Here is a 26,870-nt window from a genome sequence, read left to right as displayed (position 1 = left end):
AATTAAAGAAGACAAAGTATGCATTATTAAAAATAACTGGCCAGGGCCGAGAGCATGTCCTATTGGCAGAGTGCTTGCCTAACATGCACGAATCCCTGGGTTCAATTCCTTGGTACCACATACACAGAAAAAGCCAAAAGTGGCACTGTGGCTCAAGTGACAGAGCACTAGCTTTGAGCTAAAAGTGTCCAAGGACAGTGCTTAGGCACTGAGTTCAAGCCCTAGGACTAGCAAAATAATAATAATAATAATAATAATAATAATAATAATAATAATAAATTGCCCAGTCTCCATTGTCCCATTTTCCTTGTATATAAACTATATTTTTACAGTTGATAATTTTTCCTTGAATACAACTAAATAGCATGTAAATAAATGCATCTGTTTGATTTTTGATTATGTAAACCAACAGAAATATACATGGATATTCATAGCAGCATTTTGTATAATCCCACACTGGACATAAGCCACATTTCTGTTAAAAGCAAAATGGATCAATTGTGTTGTATTCCATCATAGAATATGTGGGAATTTGAATTGATAAAATTAAATAAACAACTACTATAATAGAAAGTAGTTAATGTATCAACTTAATGTAAAGAAAAAGGAAGCCACACAATAATACCTCATATTGTGTGACATTATTTCTAGAAGAAGGCAAAATGACATCATGAGAGGCAAAATGACATCATCCGAGAAAGAGGACAGAATTTATAACTGGAGAGGGAGCTACATAGTAGTCCTTTAGATCTTACTGTTTTACAGGCATAGAAAGAAAAAGCATATACTTGAAGGTGATTAAAATGACCAGGGTGAAATTTATGTAAAGTCAATAATGATTCCTTACTCCCTTTTCGATCTTAAACACATGGTTTTCTGATGGCAGGAAGTACTGAAGTTCTACATGGCTCCTCTGACCATCATTACCAAGCTTTCACTGAGCCAGAAAACTTTGGTAGCACAGAATATGTCTCAGTGGTGCTATTACAATTCTGTAGTGTGTCATAGTCTCACAGGCCATGATACAAGTGAGCAAAAATTTCACAATGTTTTAGTAAACATCACAAGGCATGATTGTGTTACTTGTAGTAACTGCCAGTGAGCATGGACTCGACATACATAGAGCCATATTCTACTCCGGAGAGTGTACTTCAATAATTGCTTTATACCACTGTGGAATATTAAGTAAAGCATTTTACATGTTTAAAATTAAATAACAGGACATTCTAAATACAAAAACTCTGCATGAATAGTGTGTCATAAGTTATTTTTAAGAAAGCCATATATATAAATTATGTCATTTACAGATATTTTTATATTTCCAGAATATGTTCCATATTTTTTAAAAAGTGGTTTCCCATCACCTTAATAAGTAAGTAGGCACATTATGTATCAGTGCTCATTATAACAACTATCCTTTCCCCCCCTGCCGAAACTGTGACTCAGTCAGCCATTGCCAGTTTAATCATAAGCAGCAAAAATGGGAATTATATTTGAAGTAACAGTCATTTATAAGTTCAGCCCATATTAAACCATCCTTCTGAACATGTATTTAAAACATCATTCTAAACTTTAAAAGGAAAATGGAATTCTCATTAGCTTTTGGAAGAATTGCAACAACACCCAGGAAACTGATATTCTGTTCATTGGCCAGTTTCAATTTATGAAGAAGTCTCATAACTTACTTCAACTGCTAAGAAAATAGGTTCAACTAAGCATATGCTAGTCAAATATATAGCATTTGAGTTTGGCGAGTTATTTGGCTCAGGGGACACGTAAATGAAAAAAGAGGAATATCTTTCTAATAAAAATATTTCCATGCAAATCTGGAAACCGCTAAATTTTATTTTTTTTGAAATATGATGGCTTTCTTTATTTTTTTATTGTAATTAGTAAAAGGGTTACATGATATTTGCCAGATAGAAGGTGCATTAATTCACATACATTGATACCCTTTCACATGTCTTGGTACCCATTTCCCTCCCCCCAAAAACCGCTAAATTTTAAAATTACCAAATAAAATAAATAATTTCTAAAATACTAGTCATGAACACATAACTTTATATTATGTCTTCCAATAGTTAACATAGATTTTTTTTGTGCTTCATATATTAAGTATGGAGATCATTCAAGGTCACTCCTTAGAGCTTATAGTACACGTTCTGTAATCTCAGTGCTCAGAGGCTGAGGCAAAATTGCCAGTCTCAGGACATTCTGGTTTACAGAGTGAAAACTCTGTCTCAGAAACCAATAAAACAACAGTAAGAGCCAAGAAAACAAGCACAAAATTTAGTTAGGAAATGGTTGAAATATTATTAATTCGTGGTTACCTTATGCCAACATTTTGCATTTAAGGCAATTCCTTTAAATATGCATTTTGGTATAATATGACAAAACCTCAAATACGAACATTAAGCTTAAATTATTTACATGACACTATATGATTGTATTTATCTCAATTTAAGACCCTGGAAGATATTTCAGTAATGTATCAAAAATACAGGAAGTTCTAGCTTGCTGTCAGCCCACCATGGTTGCAAAACCTCACAGGTACTTGGGGACCATAGTTCTAGTATCATGAAGAAGCCAAGTGAGCGTCTCAGGTGTATTTAGTTTTCACTTCTCATCCAATTTTAATAATCGTCCTGAAATTTAATTTTTCATGAATTTCCCTTATGCTTCAACATTTTTTAAAGCAAGTAGTTAATTATTCTTTTTTTTTATTTGTTGTTGTTGGGGTAATGTATAGAGTGGTTACAGTTACCTTCACCAGGTTATAGGTGTATTACTTCTCATGTTCTCCATATTTTTCGTCAGAGACTTATTGATCCTTCTTCAATATATCTCAGGGCCAGTTTTCTTCTCTAACGTAAGAAAACCCTTTAGAGACATGAACGTAGAAGGGAGTAGTAGAGGGCACTAAGTGAAATGAGGAAAATGAGTGCAAGTGAATCCAATGAAAGAATATCACATGCACGTATAAGACAAACAATGCAGTATTGTTGTGCGCACTCAATACAAGTTAATAAAATATTAAATTATCTAAACAGTGTTTAAGACATTACAAAAATAAGAAATTTCAGATTGTTAGTCATATATTTTATTGTTTTGAGACTATTATTTATTTTATTTGTGTGTGTGTGTGTGTGTGTGAGTGTGTATGTGCTCACACATGCACACGTGCGTGCATGTGCATGCTAGCCCTGTAGCTTGAACTCAGGCCTGTGCTTTGTCCCTGAGCTATTTTGCTAAAGGCCAATGCTATACCGGTTGAATCACAGCTCCACTTTCAGCTTTTGGTGGCTAATGGAGATACGAGATTCGTGGATTTCCCTTCCTGAGCTGGCTTCAAATCATGCTCATCAGATCTCAGCCTCCTTAGTAGCCAAGATTACAGGCATGAGCCACAGGCACCTAGCTTAACACTTGAGATTGAATTCTAAAGACCGTAAGTGAACCAAGAGAAGATACGTAGGTGAAATTTAATGAATATATATATTTTCTTTGGAAGCATGTGACTGCAAATACATCTGCACATAATGAAGAACAATGTAAATGTACATACAAAGCAGGGAAAATGACACCTTCCAAACATCCCACTTAAAGGAATCCCATGTTACACTTGGTCAATGTTCTAAAGTCAGACCTAATTCCAAGTAAATCACCAAGGGTGATCTTTGTGACCACCGTAACAATTCTGCTATACAGAGAGTATCACGAGACTACCAACGCTAGCTCCAACAATGGTTCCAACAGATGTGCTCAGCTGGCACCAGATGGAAGGTCTGACTGGCACTTAAAGACATTAGTATCTTAATCACGCATCCCTAAATATTAAAATTACATTCCAAGGTTCTCGTACTATGGAAACTGTCTGAAAGTGACATCCAGCCCCTTCCAGTTTCCCTCAAATACCAGATTCCTTCTTAGTTCACTTTGTGTAAAAAGGAACTGAAGTACAACCATGGCAGAATTTCCCACATCTCTTAATTACATATCCCTACCAAACACTCCATCTTCTTTTTCTAAAAATATGTTGGTGGGTGTGAAGTCCAAAGAATGTATAAACAGGCATCGCTTCACATCACAGTGAACTGTGTTCACTTACAGTGAGATGTGCAAAAGACAAGCTTTCAAGTGCAATTTGGGATGAAAACAAAAGAAAAGATTGGAAGGTAAGACTGTTCCATTGTTAGAATCGGATGGGCATTATTTATAGTTCTTGGATATTTTTAAATAGATATTTTAAGTCTTTACACAGCGTTTGACTCTTTAATGTAGGAACTTAGTAAGATTAAAAATCCTTCTAGTAATGCATATATACCTGCATTTTTCTGCAAATTCTCGCTTTTCTATACTGCCACAGTTGTCCTGTCCCCTCAGCGTTTTTTGCTTGTTTGTTCTTTTGTATAATTTGTAAAGTGAGGATATTAGATTTGGATATTTAAAGTTCTAGTAGTATGTTGAGATGGCACTGTTTTTCAAAAGACTGAATTCTACATTATGAGACTTTAGATGTTTATGGTGGATCATAACTATCAGGGGAATGGTGTATGCCCCCAACTCACCAGAAAAATGCTAGTATATTTTTAGAGAAAATAATTATATATTTATATCATAGAATAAGGTGGAAATTTAAAGGGATGGTCCAGGTGCAATATTCTCCTACTCAGGATACTTTGCTGTCTTATGTGTATGTAGGGCATTCTGGAGATAAAGTGAAAAGTAAGGGCCTAGCTAGATTTGGGGAAAATATCTTCATCTTTCTATTCTTATGATTAAGATAGAAAAGTAATGATTATTCCTAGGTATAGCTGATTAACATTTTAGCAGGTATTTCTAAATTAATACACCACTACCAAATTTAAATAATCCTTGTATGTGGAATATTAAAAATGTATTTTTCCTACTTGCCTTTAGGCAAAGCACATTTACCCTCAACTGTGATAGGTAAATTAGTACTTTAGTATTTGTATTAGTACATAATTAGGTTAGGATTTCTTTTAGTAATACATAAGATCTATGTGAAATATGGCAGTATGCTTTAATCGCTACTTGGTCTCATTAATTACATTTTAGAATTCTATGAACATGGATTTCTCAATATCTGAATTTAAAACCAATTTTAAACAGAGACTAAAGAAAGTGTTTGCAGAGGCTTCTTTTGTTATATTCCCTATGTAAAGGATAATTATTATTATACATGATTTTGAAGGCTGTAAATATACAACATTTCACTCTGTGAGTGTGTGTGTGTGTGTGTGTGTGTGTGTGTGTGTGTGTGTGTGTACTGGTACTGGTACTGGAACCTGAACTCAGGGTCTGGATGCTGAAATTAACATTTTGCTCAAGGCTGGCACTCTAACACTTGAGCCACAGCACCATTTTCAGCTTTGTTTTTTTCAGGCTAAGTGGAGATAAAAGAGTTCCATGGACTTTCCTGCCTAAACTGGAAAGTCAAATCTCAGCCTCCTGAGTAGTCAGGCATGAATCACTAACATTTGGATTCCGATTTTTTTTTTATTTTTAAAAGATAAATATATGTCTGGGAATGTAGCTTAGTGGTAGTGTGTTTGTCTAGCATGCATGAAGTCCTGGGTTCAATTCCTCAATACCACAAAAACCAAAAAAGCCAAAAATTGTGCTGTGACTCAAGTGGTATAGCAGTAACTTGAGCAAAATAAGCTCAGGAATACTGGCCAAACACTGAGTTTAAACCCCAGGACTAGCAAACAAACAAACAAAAAAGGTAAATGTAATGAAGGCGTAATAATTCAGAATTTTAGTATTTCTGCTTACAATACTTCCTAGTGTGCACCAAAATTATGGAGTTTTAAGAGTATAACATAAATCAGTTTGTATCAGTGCAGGTAAGTGAAACACCAACACTATTACCCTCAATTCACTCCTTCTTGTACTTGAGCCCATAGCTAAAATAAATTTCCAAGGCTGTGTAGTTAATTTTGGCTTACCTTAAGACAATGCACTATATAACAGAACGTGATAACAAATGATGGATTCTTCTGTCTGAGTTGTGTCATAAGAACTTTTTCAATTATGCTACATGCCCTTGACCTTCTGGCTGGCTTGACAGAGGGAAAGAAGGAATGCTTTCTGATGTCATGTGGAAGCTGTCAGAGCCACAGGGTAAAGAAGGAATGAAGACTTTAGGTGGATTTGTTTATCACCATATATATGTATTTTGTCATTGTGATCAGCTTAGCCTTAAATAATTTAGTAAGCATTTACACAGGTTTTCCTCCACTTCACTCAGCTATACAGCTTTAAGGTAGTCTATGATATCCATGTAAACTACCTCTCAAATCCTACCTACTAGGTGGCAGGGCTGTTAAGAAGGTTACTTGGCACTACAACATCAGACTCAAAAATCAATTTACATTGCTTTGTGAAGATTTGACATCAGACAAGTTATTAAATATATCTAATTACCCCAGTATTCTCAGCTAGAAAACAAGGTGAAGTGGGCCTTGCACCAGTGTCTCATACCTATAATTCTAGCTACTCAGGAGGCTGAGATCTGAAGAACACAGTTCAAACACATCTCAGGCAAGAAAGTTCACCAAAACTCCAAAAAGGAGCTATGACTCAAGTGTAGAGCTTTAGCTTTAAGCAAAAACATAAAACAAAAACAAAAAAATCTTAAGGCTGTAGGTTTTAAGGGCAGGAAGCCTCCAGCCTCCTTCCTGTTCTAGTTTAAAACAGGCTGAGTGTATAGATAGGTTACATGAATTACTCATTTGTGGGAGCCTATAAATCTACAAGTAAATATGCAAATGGTTGGAAATGAATTAACTGAAGCATAATAGACTTTATGGAGAATGTCAATAGTATAGCTCTTTAGAAAGACCAAGTCAAAGCCCCAAATAAGTACCAGGAAATTGGTACTTGTTAGAGAAGGCCAGGGGAGAGGATTAGAAGAATGACTGGGCCTAGGGGCAGTGGGGGGGGGGGGTAGGAGTAGAATGTAGACAAGAATGGATGTATATACCACCGAATCGAGAAAAATAAGGGAAATAGCATGTGGAAAGAGGTGAAGATTTGATGGGATGACACAGATCAAAGTATTGTATACATAAATTGCTTTGAAAAATGGTGAAATGCCAATATATAACCTAAAAGTTTAGAAAAGTAAGGAAAGGTGTGGGATGAGAAGGGCAGGTAAGATTGTTGAAAGGAGTGACATTGATCATGCTATATTCATAAATTTCCCTGTTGACTGGAAGATCCTTTGTGCAACTACTTAAAAAAATAAAAGTATTCAAAAAAAGAAAAGAAAAAGAAGACCAAAAACAGGCTAAGAAAGTTTTCTGATTAAGCATAGGAATCACTTCTACAAAGACTTGAAGACTTCTGGACGATAAAGAATCAGGGATATCTACATCAATTTGTGTTCACCCTAGTAAATACTTTTTAGACTAATCATGAATCTTTGTGGTCTGCCATATCAGCAATCTGTCCTAGTGGGTCAATATGAATTCCAGAGTAAATTTCACTGACAATACACAAGCTATGAACTAGAAATTATCTAACAGTTGACTTTCTTGCTGGTCTACTCAACCAACACTCACTGGAAATTCCCTTCTTATCCAAGGGTAACACAAGATACACTGGGAATGGTTATGACAAAGTCCAGGCAGGTGAATGGTGAACTTGAACCAGACTAGAAGAATTTAGAAATAAGGGAAAGAAGAGAATGAACCACAAAACATTTCTCAGAGGAAGAAAATATTAGACACAGAGTAAGGCTCCTTCGTAATCTTCAGAGGTTACTAAAACTGATTTCTTGTTTGTGATAGTTGTAAATAGCGCTGGAAGTAAATATCTCTCAGGATGGAGAAAATGTTAGCCTGTGAAGACATCAATTCATTTCTTTATAGGCAGCGTGTACACGTTACTAAGTGCAATACAAATTGTGCTGCTCAGACAAAAAAAAAGTCTCTCCATAAAATCTCACACCCCTTGTCACAATGAATTACACTTAGCCCTAGTAGAAATCTTGATAGACTATTTAATCCTGATCTATATTTAATCTTATTGGGACTTTAGGAGACTTCATATACATAATACTTTAGTATACATTTCAAAGAAAGATGTGTGGGAGAGGCTACTGTGAAAACTGAGCTCCCTTAGCGCTTGCTGTATCTATTTGCCGCTTATTTTGGCGGATGTCCCCTGCCTCGCGCTCCTCCATTCCATTTGTCTCTAAATGGTCAAATTAAGCAAGCTATAATTGGGGTAATTTAATGATTTAGAGTGTTATTGTTCATATGGGAAGAGCAAAAAGAACAGTTTTAACTTCATTACTTAGGTGACTTAGTGAATAAATCATTTAGGGAAAAGTTCTATTACTATAGGATTTTAAACTTTTTCTATTTTTGACTTCAGTTGAGCCCTATAATATGTTATTTTAAACGACTCTATCATATGCATCAATGCATATGAACTTTTTTTTAAAGTTTCTTAAAGTTATGCCTAGCTAGTCAAATGATTTCCTGTCAATGGAACACTTGATCTTTGCTGTTGTTCTAGTGGTTCCCAAACTTAAGGACAAATGGGCTTCATATATCAATCATCTAAAGAAAGCCTCTCTTCAGTTAGGATTTACATCTTTAAAATCTCTCCTAGAGAACCATCAGTTTTTAGGTGAATCACAAACATACCTCACCCAGGGCTGGTGACTAATAGCTTGTAGTTCCAAAAACCTTCATTCAACATTTCTTTCTGCAAACAATATCTCAATTCAGGTCTGTATTTTGTGGAACACTGCATAGCTTCTAAAAGAAAACACATGCTGTCAAGGAAATTTCATCCTGACAGAGAACAAAGACAAAAACTTATGAATCTACTAAAAATACACAGGCAAATACGTAAAAAGATCTTGTGAGTCCAGAGAATAAAAACCAGGCAGATTCTTGAGCAGGATTAGAGAGGTTCTGAGTCATAAAATGCCATCCTGACTCAAGTGGTTGTGGTCACGAACACTTGTAATGTCAACTGGGTGGGAGGCAGAGCCAGGATTGTAAGCTCAAGGTCTGTGGGGGTGGGAACAACCATACAGGGCCCAAAAAACTAAACTAAAAGCAAAAAAGAGTGGAGGTGTGGTGCCAAACCAGACACAAGCCGGGAGTTCAAACCCAAGTACATACAAACAAAACAAAATCATTCATAACAGCCTTCATTGATGGAAATAGTCACAGTAGAATGGATTTGAAAACTTGACAAGACACAGTATTAGTGTATCTGAAGGAGATATACCTAGCCCTCTATTAACCCTTTCTCCTAACATTCTCAGCTTATACTTAAAAATGTTTGTTCTGTCTAAAATTAACATTATCTGAAAAAGTGCTTTACAAAAACATGTTTTTAGGACTTCACAAAATTTTCCTACCAAGTGAAATTTATCAGAAAAATATCAAGAAAATGTATACATAGTCATATATTCTCAGCTCTCCTGTCCATGCCAATCATGTAAAATTAAATTGAAAAGGACAAGATCTCTGCAAGTGATTTTTTTGTATTATGTTTCTCTTCTCCAAATGAATCCCTGAATTAAATTAGACATTTGACTTTCCACAGATAAATTGGTTCTATTATGGACACTAGATGCTACTGAGGCTAGCATCTGAAGCCAGATGCCAATGGCTCATGCCTTTAATCCTACCTATATAATAGGATGAGACCCTGTGGATGAAGTTTTGAGATCAGTGCAGGCAGAAGATTCCGGGAGCCTCTATTTTCAGAATAACTAACAAAAAGCCAGACTGGAAGTATGGCTCAAGTGCTAGAGTGCTAGTTCAGCAAGGAAGTTGAACAATGACAAAGGCCTATATACTGGCAAAAAAAGATGTATGTGTGTGTGTGCGTTTGTGTGTGTGTGTGTGTGTGTGTGTGTGTGTGAATTTACCAGTGGCTTGTGTCTGTAATATTAGCTACTAAGGAGGCTGAGATCTTAGGATCATATTTCAAAGCCAATCTGGGTAGAAAAGTCCTATGAGAATTTTATCTCCAATTAACTACTCAAAAACCAGAAGTGGTGCGGTATCTCAGAATGGTAGAATACTAAACTTGACCAACATGATTAACAACATATGTAGATAAATAGATAGATTATATATATATGAATATATACATATATAGATTATATAGACATATATGCGTACATATGTATGAAATTATATTTGAAAATATAAAATACTATGTATCGTCTATCTGAAATATATCAAGACAATGCTCTAAATTGCCAGTTGTTAATTAATGAATGCTTGATTCTTTTCTTCTCCACTTCTCAAAAAGGCAAAGGGAATTGGATCACATTCAATAAAACTACAATTGCTTATGTTTTAGCTTGTTTTCCGTTGTTCTGTTGTGAAAGGAGTGAAGAATGTGTACTGTGGAAACAAGCAACTGCTTGGTCTATGGTATTCACACTGACGAATTCTTTATTTCAAGAAAAAAAGACACTGTGATGCCCTCTATTTGATTCCAGGCTGAAAGCGTTCCATTAGTATAATAATAACACCTGGCTTCCAGCTTCAGCCTGTTTCTCCTTAAATAAATTGTATCCTCAGGATCCAGATGTTTTTGGAAAATATTGCAGCCTATGAGGATACTGAATGGCTTCTCAGTAGTGCTTTCCTTGGTTCTCAAAATAGGTCTCCAAAGTTGAAGTAAAGTCTGTCTCTCTCTCTCTCTGTGTCTCTGTCTGTGCTTCTCTCTGTGTATGTCTCTCTCTGCATGTTTGCCTCCCTCCCTCTCTCCCCCTCCCTCCCTCTCTCCCCCTCCCTCCCTCTCTCCCCCTCCCTCCCTCCCTCCCTCCCTCCCTCTCTCTCTCTCTCTCTCTCTCTCTCTCTCTCTCTCTCTCTCTCTCTCTCTCTCTCTCTCTCTCTCTCTCTCTCTCTCTCTCTCTCCCTCCCTCCCTTCCTCCCTCCCCTCATTCTGCCAGTTTTGATCCAGATCACAGGTAGCAATATGTATTCATTTTCCTTTAGAATTTTCAATTTTCAGCAAGGTGGACATGATTAAAAACTTAGGAAATTTTCTGTTTTATTTAGCAAAGCTATCTCAGATGAGGAGAAACCTTGAGATTATTCTCCTCTGCTTCAGTTAGGTACAGAAGAAAGAAGATAGGATTGGAGTCAAGTAGAGTTGTATTTTCATTTAACCAACAATGACTCCAGCATCAGATTACGGGAAAAATGCTCAACATTAATGAATCTAATTTTCCACAACTTCAAAAGCTAGCACAGTGAAAGCTGATAGTTCCACTTTTTAGTGAAGACCAATTAATTCATTGGCAAGGACCTGTCTCTGAGCGCTGCCTGTAGGACACTGAGTAGATTAAGGCCCTTAGAGTCCTCTTGCTCTGATGAAAAGACCTCCTTCCAGGGTAAATGTATCCCATACAAAAAATACATGTTTCATTTTTCCAAGAAGCATTTACTCCACATCTCCCATGGAAGTTAGGATTGTGGGCATTTTTTCTGATCTAAAGGGACAAAATGTTCTAGGACACATCCTTAGGTTAAGTTCCAAGATATCAGAGGACAGAAATTATATTTCTGCAGATGCTTACACTTCAAAAGGCATGATCCCAGAATGCAATGTTTTCTCTAGGTTACAAAGTTAGGAGACACCCACTATTTATTATTCCTAAGAAGACATATTTATGCTTGAAAGGTTAGGAGAAAAACCTAGTATTTTTCTTGCCTCATCTTAAGAGAAGAAAGGGATCCATTGTCCTTATCCCATATAGAAATGGAGACAATTCAGTGTTTTCCAGCCATTACTGAAATCTGTATGCAGAGGAAAAAATGAGTCTCTCATTAGGTATGAATCAGAGTAACCAGGGAAACATGTTCTGCTTTTTGAGTAGTTACTATTGTTCAATTTAGAATGCTTATACTTGTATTCAATATCAAATGAATAAAATTGAGTATTAAAGTTCAACTGTGGACATACTAGAAAAATTTGCTTTTAATAAAAGATGTCTCACAATAATTCACCAGGTTAAGAGAAATCTCAAGTAAGTGGACAAAAATTATGCATTCTTTGAAGAAAAGAAACCACAGCTTTCCACTGCTGTGACAAACACACCTAAGTCAACTTAAAAGGTGGATTTATTTTGGCCCCTGGTAAAGGGTTTCACTCGATGCTTATTTGGCCACATTATATTATGTCTGAACATCACATTGAAAGAGTAATGGTGAAAAAGGCTCCTCACCTCCTGGTGGGCAGGAAGCAAGAGCAAGTGTCCCAGTGTACCCTTCAAACATATCTACACCTCCAATATACCAGATATCTCATTCTCTCCATCTCTTTCCCCCACCCCTACAAAATTCAATGAAGCTCCTTGATCAGAGACAACTTCCTTGTGTGAAAAACATAGCTAATTGACTGGAATGGGAATACTTAGTAAATGAATGGAAGAATTGTTATAAATAGCAGATAGCAGAGAGAAAGGAGAGAGGGGAGGAGGGGAGAGGATAGAGAGAGAGAGAGAGAGAGAGAGAGAGAGAGAGAGAGAGAAAGGGAGAGGAGAGAGAGAGAGAGAGAAAGGGAGAGGAGAGAGAGAGAGAGAGAGAGAGAGAGAGAGAGAGAGAGAGAGAGAGAGAGAGAGAGAGACACAGAGAGAGAGAGAGATATTCCTGTCCTAAATAGTGTTTTCACCTTGTCAATACTGATATGAAAATGTTCAAAGTCTGTCGTTATTCTATCATTCTTTTGTGTTTCAGGAAGTGGCTCTGGGGAGGGATATAATTTCCTAAGGTCACAAAAGCTGATTAGTTTAAAAACTTAAGCAGTTACAGAGGTGGCATCATAACGTAAGATTCTAGTCCCAGAAGTCTTAATAATGCAAATTCTGAGGTCTGTCATAACCTTTAGTTACACCTGCAGCTTCCAGGATCCCAGCTTGGAAACAGACAGCAGTGTATTTGGTCTGCTGCTGACCTTGAGCTACTTGATCATTCACAAAGGCTCGATTTGAATTCAACATTGGCATTCATAGTTGAACTTGGAGCAGGGACATTGCGTGCATATAAAAATGATTAATTTCAGAATTTAATTAACTGATAAACTGTCTCATTGATCTTTAAGGTATTTTTGCCTTATCTGGCTCTAAACTGTAGTACTCATTTGCTAATTTCTCCCACAATTACAGAAATTTACCTTCTACAATAGTCCTTTCTACCTAAGAATATGTTTTCTTCAGTTTAGAGAAAACTTCTGTTCATTCATTCCCACACATGTATTTGATTATATTCTCTTATATAATAAAACGGATGACAGTAGTAGAAACAAGTAGATATATAAAACTACTGAGAATTAAAACTCATTGAGATTTACAATAGAACAAAACCTAGATACATAAGGCCATATAGAATGACACTAAATGAAAGGACCTCCAGGATATAGAAACAAAAGCCATGTAACGAGTGATTGTTGTCCTTAAGGTACTATGTTATCTCTCATTTCTTTTGCTGTACCTTGGTTATCTCATATTATTACAGTATTTCACCTTGCTATCAGATATATTGGATATATGCGTATTTGATTATTTGAAGTCAGATATGGAAGAGAGTAAAACAAGATGGGAGGTGGTGGGGGGGGAGGGAAATGGGGACCAAGACATGAGAAAGGGATCAATGTATGTGAAGTAATGCACCTTCTATCTGGTGAATATAATGTAGCCCTTCTATTAATTGCAATAAAAATATATGAAAAAAAAACAAGTCAATATGAGAGGATGTATGTTAAATATAAAATCTGCAGATTTCAGACAGGAGCAATTACTACTCTCTATCAGGCTAGGAAAGACTTCAAAGCAATAAGGAAAATATTCTCAACAGACAGCCATCAATCCACAAAGAGGAAAAGATCAGGAAAGAAACATTCATGACAAGATAATATTGCCATTGATGCTAAATTGTTGGCCTCAAGATAGTCAAAAAATAAGCCAACCCAGGCAGGATTGTCTGGGAGTCTCTTATCTCCAACAAACTCAGTGGGTATCAGAGCACCAAGGTAGACACTGGCAAGTCCAGCTTCCTTATATGACCCGGAACAAATGCTATCTGTAGGGCCTTGAAGTTCACAAAGCCACTGTTGTGAAGCCAAGTGGTATACACAGAGGCTATGTACTCATCTAATTACAATATATATATATATGTAATATATATACTAAAAATTATACTAAAAATACTGACCTTGGAAACATGAAAGTGTTGCTTCAATTAAAGTGTTACGTAATAATTAGAATGTACTATCCAACTATGTATGATTGTACAGATCATACATATCCTGGTTTCTAGAAATTTGTTCAGCTTTATTTGCCTGTTACTGATGTTTATTTTTTAATTCACCTCTCTTAAACTTGAAAATATTTTCTGTAAATAATTTTGAGCACCTGGAATATATAAGAGCATATGATTGATATTGAAAAGTTTCTGCTCTAATGAGGACAGTTACAGTGCTTTCTTTCATGATTTACAACTGATGAACTTATGTCAAAAGAAAGTATAGTAAGTTAGCCATAATCACAAAGCTGCAAAACTATGACTTAGATCCCTAATGTTAAGTAAAATATTCTTTGAATTATGCAGGTCTGTTTCCCTGGCAAAATTTCAACTGATATGTTAAATAGAAAAAGGATACTTTAAGAATAAGTTCCATTGCGTATAAATACCACATCTTGTTGATCCATTCATCAACTGAGGGACATCTAGGTGGGTTCCATATTTTTGCTATGGTAAATAGTGCTGCAATATTGCCCCATTTGTTAGGAAATGGAAAGACTTAGAAAAAAATCATATTAGGGGCCGGGAGTTTGGCCTAGTGGTTAAAGTGCTTGCCTAGCATGCATGAAGACCCGGGTTCGATTCCTCGGTACCACATACATAGATAAAAGCCAGAAGTGGTGCTGAGGCTCCAGTGGTAGAGCTCTAGCCTTGAGAAAGTCCAAGGACAGTGCTCAGGCCCTGAGCTCAAGCCCAGGACTGGCAAAAAAAAAAAAAAAACATATTAAATGAAGTAAGCCAGACTCAAAGGAACATAGGCTCAATGGTTTCCTTCATTTGTCATAATCATTAGAAACCTTGGGCTCTCCTAGCAGAGATTCACAATAGATCAAAATCTAGATACATAAGGCCATATAGTATGATGCTAAATGAAAGGACCTCTAGGATATAGAAACAAAAACCATACAATGGGTGATTATTATCCTTAATGTACTATGTTATTTCTCATCTCTTTTACTATCCCTTGGTTATCTCATATTGTTACAATATTTCACCTTGTTATCTGATATATTTTATATATGCTTAATTGCTTATTTGAAATAGGAGAGGGAAGGGGGGAAATGGGGTCCATGACATGAGAAAGGGTATCAACATGTGTGAGTGTAATGTACCTTCTATCAGGTGAATATGATGTAACCCTTCTATTAATTACAATAAAAATATATTTAAAAAAAGAATAAGAGTAAGGGGCCCATAGTTTGGCCTAGTGGTAGAGTGCTTGCCTAGAATGCACAAAGATCTGGGTTCGATTCCTCAGTACCACATACATAGAAAAAAGCTGGAGGTGGTGCTTTGGCTCTAGTGGTAGATCACTAGCCTTGAGAAAGCCCAAGGACAATGCTCAGGCCCTGAGTTCAAGCCCCAGGACTAGCAAATAAAGAGTAAGAATTCAGAAAGTCTAACAAGCTAAGTAAATAAGAATGTCAACAATTCTGCTTAAGTATATGAAAATGTACACATGTGCAGATCATGCATTTATCACACACAATTCAAGTGGTAGAGCTTCTATCTAACAAGCACAATGCCCTGAGTTTGCACAATGCCCTGAGTTTAAGCCTCAATATCATAAAAACATAGGTGAGGTAAATAGGGAAATGAAAATTGTGGCATTGTAGTTAATTGTGGAGAATGAAAGGTAAAACATAAGTATAAATGTAGGAACTGAAGACAATATTTTGAATAACTAGGGCACTCAAAACATGAATGGACCTATGGTCATATGGTATGTGCAAGTAAAATTCCCTTCAATATGGAGTCTGGAAAAGGGGCAATCTGTTTCCTCACTGAAAATAATGGCACATCTGGACAATTCAAAGCAAAACACATTAGTCAACTATATAGAAGAGATGGGGGGATGAATAATTCTTTACTTCCTACTCTGTAGGTTAAAGTATATAATAAGTGATTAAAGGGGAAAGGTCTGTCAAGCACCTAAGACTTCCTATGGTATTTTATTTTTCATATTTCATCTATCAACTCTAAACTTTTACAGTGATCAAGTTTATAATATGTTAAATAACTGTAGGCTACCAACAGTCCCAGGCTAAAATTCCCAAATTAAACCTCATTAAAAATTGTTGATTGTTGATGTTCATATTTTTTCCTTGGACAATCAAGTCCTAGAAAAACTAGATATAGGAAGGTAGGTATAATCTTGGAATTCTTTCATAATCTCTTGGATGTCCTTCCCTAACAAGGACAAAGCAAAATTGTATACTTCTCATAATGGAACTATTGACTTACTATAAATTCACCACAAATTATTCCATATATGATAATTGTAGAATGCTGCTCTACTCATTGCATTATATTATGTATAGACCATTTACTTTTTAAAGTAATAGATTCCTTCTGTTTCTTGAAAAATGCATAAAATACAGTTTAAGTACTTTGAATGTACTATTTATTTTCTAAACTTGATCTCTTTTAACAGTCAGAGGTGGTATCTTTGGGGGCATTTCTAAGTGTATTCTACATTAAGAGTACTCAGTGTTTCATACATGAAATGCTATTGATTTGTAAAATCAAAAACGAAAGGAGTGTGAATTTATCATCATCTTCAAAAAAATATCTAACACATAGTTTACCCTATGTGAGTTCAAGCATAAATGGAAGCTTCACTTCTAACTACCAAAGAAACTTAAGTATCCCAAAATGCACTGTTTTCATGAAGTCACCAAGGCTGAAGGAGTATGCAGTGTGTCCATTAGCTGGTGGACCTCTTTTCTAACACATATCTTCACCCCAAAAACCATGACAAGACAAGGGTCTACTGCTAGGGCTCCTACCATATTCTCACAAAAAAAACTCATCTGCGAGTTTGTGTGTGTTCCCTGGATGGTTTAGAAAATCCAAGCCATGATGTTTTCCTTTGCAGTAGCTTTAAAAAATTGTTTCACAACTGACCATGAGAGCGAAGAGGCAAGACACAGGAGAATTATACAGGCCCTGTGATGCTCTTGCCAGGCCAATAGGAAGAAGACACAATGCACTCTAGTTCATTGTTTAGAAGAAATCTTCCCAATTATGCCCTAGACCTCTCTCAACTCACTTTCATGTTCTCCATAACTAGCAAGACTCACCAATTCTTAATTTGTGGAAATGATACAAACTTCAGTAATATCCACATGGTTTCTAGGGAAATGGCACTTGCCTTTTCTGCTCATTATGTTACATAGTATATAAGAGACATTTACTATCTCAATAACAGTTTCCTTCTCTTTACTGAAATTGGATACCTACACACTCTGTATCAGGCCTTATATATAGCACAGGGAGGGAAAAAAATGTGTGAGAAGACTGAGATTGAGCACTCATCTTTACTCAACACCTAAACTACTCAGAAAATAAGCAGTGATCATGGACGTCATTCATCCCAGTGATTGAACAACCTAACAGACATGCTCAGTTATCCCTGTCTGAAAAACCACAGTTTAGGGAAAATAATCTATTCTTGAGGGGTGTGGCTCCATGCACCAGAAGAAATTGAGGCTTTACATGGGCTCTGTGGGATAAATGGGTGCCAGGCAGAGACCCGGTTAGTGTGTTATCCCTCTAAAACATGAATACCAAAGATCTGGTTGCTCCATTAAAAAATTAATTAATTTAATTAAATAAGGTTAGGATATATGCCTTCTGTGGTCATTTGATTCAGGATGAAAAGCCATCATAGAAAAATAAAGTCTAAGGGACTACTTTTAAGGGACAGTGAAATGTCTAGTATTCAGAGGATATCAGAGTTCTGGAGGAAACAATGTGAGAATCTAGGATTTTATCTATCTGTGTGTGTATGTGTGTGTGTGTGTGTGTGTGTGTGTGTGTGTGTACAAAGGATCATGACACTTACAAGGCAAGCACACTACCACTTGAGCCATGCGACTAATCCTTTGCTTTTTTATTGTCTGGATAATGTATAGAGGGGTTACAGCCATAGTCATCAGGTAGTAGGTGCATTACTTCTCGAACATTGATACCCCTTCTCGTTTCCCTCCTATCACCTCCTACCCATTATCTTGTTTCCCCCTTCCTTTCCCCATTTCAGATAAACAAATAAACTTATATACATTATACCAGGTAACCAAGTCAGATACAGTAATCAGTTTTTCAGATAGAAATGTGGACTTTTGCCTAGAGCAGCCTCTGACTATGTTTCTCTGAATCTCTGCCTCTCAAGTACCATAAACTACAGGCATGTTTCATCTCCCCTGGCAAGAATGAATCCATAATTTTGTGAGATCCTCTGAGCCTCCATAACATCCACCAGATATGGGAATGAAGAATGTTTTTCTAAATATGAGCTTTATTCAACACACTCATCTAGTTAACCACATGACAGAAACTTAACCTTCTTCACTACTGAATATAACTAGCATTGACTTAGTCTTCCCTACTCTGGTTGTTCAATAACGTGGATCTATCTTAGCAATACTCAATACTATTACTATTACTTAGCATCTCAATACTATTACTGTATATTTAGACGATGATAAAACTTTTCTCAATGAAAGTTTTGTTTAGATTTTCCCTACTAATTTCACATAAAAATTTTCCACAAGGAAAAAGAGAAAAATGGGTATTTCAACTTTCCTGTCATACCTAAAATGGCTTTCCAATACATTATGATTCAACAATATATTCTGTTATAATTGACACCAAAAGTTTATTATTATGGGTTAGGATATTTTCTCTTTGTCTGGCTATCTTTATCACCCTACTGGAGTAAGTATCATATATTTTGTTACTACTTGGATCAGCTTTTTGTGTATACATGACACTTCAACTGGACACTTCCTGGTGTCCTCCAGTTGGGCTAAGCTGACCATTTAAACTACTTGGCACATTGCTGTCTGTGAAGAAATACAGCTAGAAAATGACGAGCTACAAAAAGCAATGCTAAATTATTTCACTGAATCCAGAAGAACTGGAAGAAACAAGGACTAATGCTTCACATTAGTGTCTGTAGCTCCTATCTACTCTTTCCACACAGTAGAAGTTTCAAAGAATAAAATATAGCATCTAGGTAACGATCAAATTCAGAGCTCTTTTGGAGGGAAAAAAACTGCCTTTGAGTAAATTTTAGACTTGGGGAGCATCACTAAGACCTTTTGTTAAAACTTCAAAAAGATTTAAGTCATGTTCCTTGTACACATTCCTAACTAGAAAATAATACAGTTTTTCTAAAAAAAAAGAGAGTAGATCTCCTATATGCTTTCAGTTAGCTAAAATAGTTTCTAAAATATGTTAAGGGTATGGTTCTTAGATTTCCTTCCCTAAAAAGCAGAACAGCTATGTAACTGAAGGACATGCCCTTTAGTGTATCTTTACTGAAGGAGTCTTAAAAAGTCAGAGGGTTTTGTGACACTAGAGCCTCTGTAGAAACAGGACTGCCTCAGGAAAAAAATGAGGGTAAAGACCTAGAGTAATGGAATAGATTCATAATTTTTCATGTAAGAATAAAGTTTTAAAAATGGCACCAACTTATACAAATATGGGCGGGGAGTTAAATTCTAAAATAAGATGCTCAGATCCTTCAAACATCTGTGGTGAGGACCCAGACTATAGAAGCTATACAACTGTGAATGTGGAACTTTTCCTTTTTCTTTCTTTTTAGAGAAAAAAATCCATTTAATGAGTAATTACAGCATGCAATTACTCTGTTCAAAAGTGTCAGTTGCTATTGAACCTCCATTCCAGATATCTTACAATTACTCTGTCAACAGAAGGTAGAGTCATGATGGATAATGCGTTGGTTTGTGAAACCAAACTTTCTGTGAGTTACTAAGGCTGAAACTAAGTGCTTTTACATTCCAGTCTTATTGATGATAGTGGCTTTATATTTATCACCCGGCCATTTCAATTGGATGCATCAGATAGCTCACTACAAGAACATGGAGGTGTGTCCTTAGTGCTCTGGAGGGTTACAGATTCTTTCCCAAATATCATCAGGGCACAACATGCTTGCTGTGGAAGCTCAGAAGCAGCTTTCCCCATTTCAAAAAGGGATCTGAAAACAGGGCCTGACAAGGCCTTTGGAAATTGCTGGACCATTTCTTACTGAAAAGAAAAGGCAAGTCAGTCAGGATCCTCATGCTCAGGGGATAAAGCCAAGATTTGAAATAAATAAAACTCAGGGAACAGAACCAGGCTCTAATCAACACCAATTTCCTGTAGCAAGAACAGGGTGAGTTAACATTTTAACTCAACAAGGACTCCTCTATACCTTCAATTTCCCATTTTGGGTGGCTATGTCCATGGAATTATATGGCATTAATCATGCCCACCATTCAACACTGAGTAGATGGGAGGCAACTAAATTGTCTTCTTGATTTACAGCTCTTCAGATGAAAGATCATCTTATTGAGGAGTCTCACTCACAACCAAGCCTGATTTGGACAATGAAATTCTCAACTTCCAATCTGAATTTGACATTATAATATGAAGCTTCAGAAGTCTCAGAAGGAGCTGGTGATATACCGAATTCGGAAGAGAAGGAAAGCACTGGCATCTGTAGAGAGGTGTGTGGAAGTCAGTGTCCAAACAAAATCCCTAACCCTGAGCCACACTTTGCAGCATTAACTTCCTGACAGAATGGACACAAACTATATGGATCCTTAGTGTGCAGACTGAATAGATTTCAGCAGAAATGAAGCATCGTGATTCTCTAAACTATGGATAAACCTGCAGCTTGGGCACGGGTTTCTTAGAATGTTTACCATTAGGATGCTTAATTTAAGAATGTAGATGCCATGTTGTGAGAACATGAAGTGCAAGCCACAGAGAAAAGGCCAAGTATAGGAATTCTGGTAAACAGGCCCAGATGAGTTCTCAGACAGCAGACAGCAATAGCTGCTAACTGTATGAATGAGCTGACAGTCACAGTCAGTTGTCACAGTCCTGGCAAGAAGACTGCCAATAGATAAAAATAAATAAATAAATAAACAAATCAAGGCAAGAATCACCACAGAGTGAATTCAAGTGACCAGATTTCAATAATAAATGGTAATTTTTAAGCCAAAGACAGCACAATTTATTTTCTCAACAGGGCTCTGGAATAAATAGTTTAGTTTCTGAACGCTACTGCTGGTCTCTATTATAAACTCTTCTTTGATTCATATATCACATTAAATGAGGCCATAGACCACAGACTAGATTTATCCCACCACTAGGATTGGTACATCACCATTTTAATCTGCTAGTACAGAATGCTGTTTTTAGACCAACAGATAAAGAATCTGTTTATAAAAGGTGAGCATGTATTTTCCACCCATGACAGCTTCCAGAGAATTAGACATGGTGCCTTAAGCATTGATGTAATCCCATGATTATAGCAGAGTTTCCATGCCTTGACTATTTCTAACCCCCAAATCCCTTTACACATAATTCAGTCATATTTCAAATGTCCCTTAAAATATTTTCCAGCATAGTTTAAATTCATGAAACACACAGCTCCTTATATAATGCAGTTGGAGCAGTGTGGCACATAAATTGACAAGAATACTTTCCCAATGTCAATTATTACTAATGTGTTAATTCAGAGTGAGTAGAATTCACTCTACAAAGAGAAAAATATATTTTACCTAAAATTAAGATTTCCTTTTCTGCTTTATTCATTTAGATGTTTATGAATTGCAAATGTGCTTGAAGTAAACCACTTTACTTGCTAAATACCATTTGATGTGAGCTTCTGACATAAAAGATGAAGTAATAATCAAACTAATCATAATTTCTCAATAAAGTCAGGTATAGTGGTGCATGCCTTTAACCTGGAGCCAGAAATGCCAGAATCATAAGATCATAAATTCAGGGTCAGCCAGAACTACACAGAATATTTTAGGACAATGTAAGCCATTAGACTGTGTTTCCGAAACTAATTTTTAAAAGTATGAAAAATCACAGAATATACTTTGGTTCATAAATTTTTTTAAAGAATAGCAAATTATTTTTGAAAAGCAAAAGTAAATTATAATAGCAACAAAATATTGTTTTTCCTTAAGATAAATTCAGACAGGAAAAACTCCCTCTGTTTTATCTAAGAAGCTTAACCTGAGTGAGAACTTACATAGAATTATTGTGTCAGAACTTGACAGACTCTCCAATAATCATTTGATATGTTTTGATTAAGTTGTTCAGAATTTTCCTTATTTAAAAAAATTCATATTCATCCCCTGTCAAAAAAACTGAGGTACCAATGAAGTCAAGCTGTTGATTTGGAGTATATTTAAAACCACCAAAAATAATGACTAATCAAAAGTATGTATCTGACTAATTATATCTAAAACCTAACAACAAGTACTTTTTCAGAGTTCCTAAAATGTAACAGAAAATATCCTATCTCAGAGCATTAGTAAAAAAATTCAATTAATACATTATGTGTATGGAATAGAAGCCAAATTTCTTTTGTCAGTCCAAGGTCTTCAACTCAGGGCCTGAGCTCTGTCCTTGGGCTTTCTCAAGGCTAGAGTTCTATTACTTTGCCAAAACACCATTTCCAGTTTTTTTATATATGTGGTGACTGGGGAATAGAACACAAGTCTTCATGCATGCACGGCAAGCACTCTACCACTACGCCAAACTCCTGGTCACTGATTTTATTTTTTTTTGTCAGACCTGGGCTTGAGCTCAGGGCCCGAGCACTGTCCTTGGGCTTTCTCAAGGCTAGAGCTCTACCACTTGAGCCTCAGCACCACTTCTGGCTTTTTCTGTGTATGTGGTACCGAGGAATTGAACCTGGGTCTTTGTGCATGCTAGGCAAGCACTCTACCACTAGGCCAAACTCCCAGTCCGTGGTCACTGATTTTTTTATAATGAGTCACATGGAATAGCCAAAGTGAGCCTCAAACTTGTGATCTTCCTTTCTCAGCTTCCCGAGTGCTAAAATTACAAGCATGTGCCAATAAGTCCAGAAGAAGCCATAATACGTATTGTGATACATTGAATTTTATCTACAAATTAGTGACTTCTTCCAAATGTCATTTTACATTGTGTGAATGCCCTTTCTAAAAGTCTATAATAGAACATGTACAGGCTGACTCCCAATTAATTTACAAAATTAATTTAAAACCTAACTGGAATCTGTATAGTCCTTCACCGTGTAAAAGTCCAGTCAAATGACATTACATCCATGGCAGTGGTCCTCTGAAATTACAATGCAGCTGAAACATTCCCACCAAGTGACTGTCTGTACAAGTAGTCATAGTCATGACACACACCACTAGCCACATCTTTGAGGTGCTGCTAGTGTAAGCAAATCTTCCATGCTGCCAATCTTGTAAAAGAATATGGCATGTGCAATTATAGACATTCCATTATATGTTATCATTATAACAAATAACTAAGATAATGGCTTATCGACTATGCTATGCTTTGATCATTCTCTTAGAGCACAAGCTACTAATAAAGCAAGTTGCAAACCAGACTGTCATGTGTGCAGGCTGCTGCTGTCTCTTGAGTCCTCATTGCAATAAGAAGCCTGTCATGATTGAACCAGTAGGTGTAAGGCCACATGATGCTTGCCCAACACTGACACTGATTAACAATGCATTTCTCAGAATGTGCTCCTGTCATTAAGCCATGCACGACTGTATCTGAAGCCTGATAGGACTTAATTTAGCAACCCATGGGGTTCATCAATCTCAGAAGAGTTAGATTGTTTGTGGGGCTTGGTGAGGCTGCAGGAACATTACTGAAGAAATAAAAATAAACTCAAAAAATTGACTGCTAACACTTTTCACATGTGCCCCATGCCAACGGGCAAGTAAACATCCTTTCCCTCAACCTGGCTGATCCTAAAGCACCACCTTCTCTCTCGAGTTCTTCAAATGTCAGTATCAAGATAGAGCTAAAAATGAAGACATAAGAAGAGAATCTATGCTTCTATTTCCAACTTTCTATTAAACACAACTTTTAAACAATCAGAAAGTATATAATACAGCCACAACGGCCAAATGTTATGAGAAAATTCCCCCAATTATGAAACTAGAAGAAGTGTGATTTCAAGCCTTACAAGTTAATGACTCATTCTACCAATTCACAAAAACAGGAAATATCTTATTGATTGCATTCTACATCCAGAAGCTAGCAAATGATGAAGTCCCAGTAGGAAATACTTGGATGGGAAGTGGAAAGAAGCCTAGGAGGAAAACTAAGACTATTTCATTTTAACATGTGTTACAGTTGTGATTCATAAAAATGATCCCGTGTATCCTGTCTTAGGTAAACCGATCTGCAATAGATGAGCATATGTGAGACACTGGGAATAAGTTTAAAAATACATGCGTGTGTATGTATTCTACACTAAGATGGGTCTAAGAAATCATTCTCTAGCTTTGACAAACTGTATCATGTGACAATTTTATACAACCTGACTAATAATGAGTCATGGATGTAAACAGAGCAGTCCCTGATTTAGTAAATTAACATTGTTTCTCAAGCCACGGTGATTTTGCCATTTACTCAAGGTTATTTGTCAATGTATAGAGACCTTGATTGTCAAAAGTGATTAAAGATGTTTCTTTATTTTTCACTGATATGGATTTCAAAGCCCCATCCTACTCTTAAGTTTTGGGTCTTCGTTATTTTTCTTTGATATGTGTGATTTGTATTATAACCATTTTTTTAGACTTTAGGGATGGTGGAGCTAATAATACATTCGAATTTAATTCCACTAACTGAGAGACATAGTAAAAGAAAATTGTGTAACATTTTTAAATAAAATATCATGCAAATCCCCGGGACCAAACATACAGAAAAAGCAGAAGTGGCTCTGTGTCTCAAGTGGTAGAGTGCTACCCTTGAGAAAGCCCAAGCACACTGCCAAGCCCTGAGTAGAAGCCCAGGACTGGCAAAAAAAAATATCCTTCAAATCAGGGCCAGGAGTTTGGCCTAGTGGTAGAGTGTTGCCTAGCATGCACCAAGACCTGGTTGGATCCCTTGATACCACTTACATTGAAAAAAGCTGGAAGTGGTAGAGCTCTGGCCTTGAGAAAGTCCAAGGACAGTGGTCAGGCTCTGAGCTCAAACCCAGAACTGTCAAAAAAAAGTCCTGTAAATTAAGTTTTTCCTAGAATCCCAGTTGACTGTTTTGTATACTGTACAAGCCATGCAACAATTTGCAGGTGTGACTCTCAGAACAGAAGGAGTGGATCACATTAACGTCTATATTTCTCCAAAGTAACTAATTGTTAAAAGTCATATTTTAAAAAATTCAAATACTTTGCTGCAAAATCAATACCCCTTTGAGTAAATCCAACATTCTTGACTGATATAATATGTTGAGGAAAGAACGATGTGTCTTTCCTATCACCACCAAAGAAGAACTTGTGTAACTTGAATCACCTATAATCCCATACACAGCACTAGGGATTCAAATAAGTGACTACAATGTAAGCACACCAACTTTATTTTTCATGAAGGATGATGTTTTCAGATTGCCATCCCATTCCACAAATAGCATTCATTCCTCAAAATATACTTCTAAATAATCAGTAGCTTTATATACTGCCTGCTTATATATAAGGTCTTTAAGTAGAATGTAGCTTTATTCTGTTAAATGTGCATAGATAAATGATTGATAGATAGATAGATAGATAGATAGATAGATAGATAGATAGAATCACAACCTACATGTCAGACTTGAAAATGTTCCCAAAACTGCTTCCTCTAGTTCCTTTTTGCTACCAATGAGCTAGTTAGGTATTTTTGTTTACTCAGATGAAAAAACTATAGCCCATGTTCAAATTCCCTTAAGTACTGGCTTCTTACTGAGCCCTAAGGAAATGTTTTTTCCTGAGATACTGCCTTGGGTGACCAGTACAGGTCGATTAGAATGGTCATGATTTGAGTAAGACCTTCTGGTAAATAAGTTGTAAGTTGTGGTTTTATCTGAGTGTTCTCAGAGTAACCATAAATTGTCCAAAACAATTAGGCTACCGTGAGGACAGTCATGTAGTTTCAAGAAAAAGGGCTGCTTGGCTATCATTTCCTACTGCAAGGCTGCCAGGCAGAATGGTCAGCTCCATCCAAAGGCCACTAAACTAAAGCATACCACTCCTCTGTTGGTTTTTCTCACTTACATTAAAAGTCAACATAAAACTAACATCCCCAAGAACACTTAACCATGGCTACTAGTTGCTCCTGAACAGGTGTTCTAGGACATGGGTCCCTTGGGTGGACACGGGTCTCACTTCCATTAGATTAAAATGAACAAAAATGTAAGAAAAATAAAAAATCAGGCATCTGTCTGAATGATAATTCTTCCTAAATGTATACAATGTTTGTGAAATATGTATGATATTGGATCTGAGAACACATCCTTGGTCTTTCCTACTTCATGCTACAAAATACCACATTATATATATTAGATTCCCCAGATGCACATGTAGATGGCCAAACACAACGGATCCTTGTTCTCTGATCTGAGCAGTAACAAAACTTGTCTTATTCCATGAGGTAAAGTATTGCTGGAGAACAGAACCCAGTAGATTGCAAATCTGACATCTCTGAAAGCCCAGAGACAGCGGTCACATGCAGATGTTCTCCATACATGCACTTAAAGGA

The sequence above is a fragment of the Megascapheus bottae genome, chromosome 14, assembly GCF_031878675.1.
Source record: "Megascapheus bottae isolate mThoBot1 chromosome 14, mThoBot2.hap1, whole genome shotgun sequence".
Classification (NCBI taxonomy): Eukaryota; Metazoa; Chordata; class Mammalia; order Rodentia; family Geomyidae; genus Megascapheus; species Megascapheus bottae.
The sequence above is the reverse complement of the archived record's forward strand: the minus strand, read 5'-3'. Positions refer to the sequence as shown.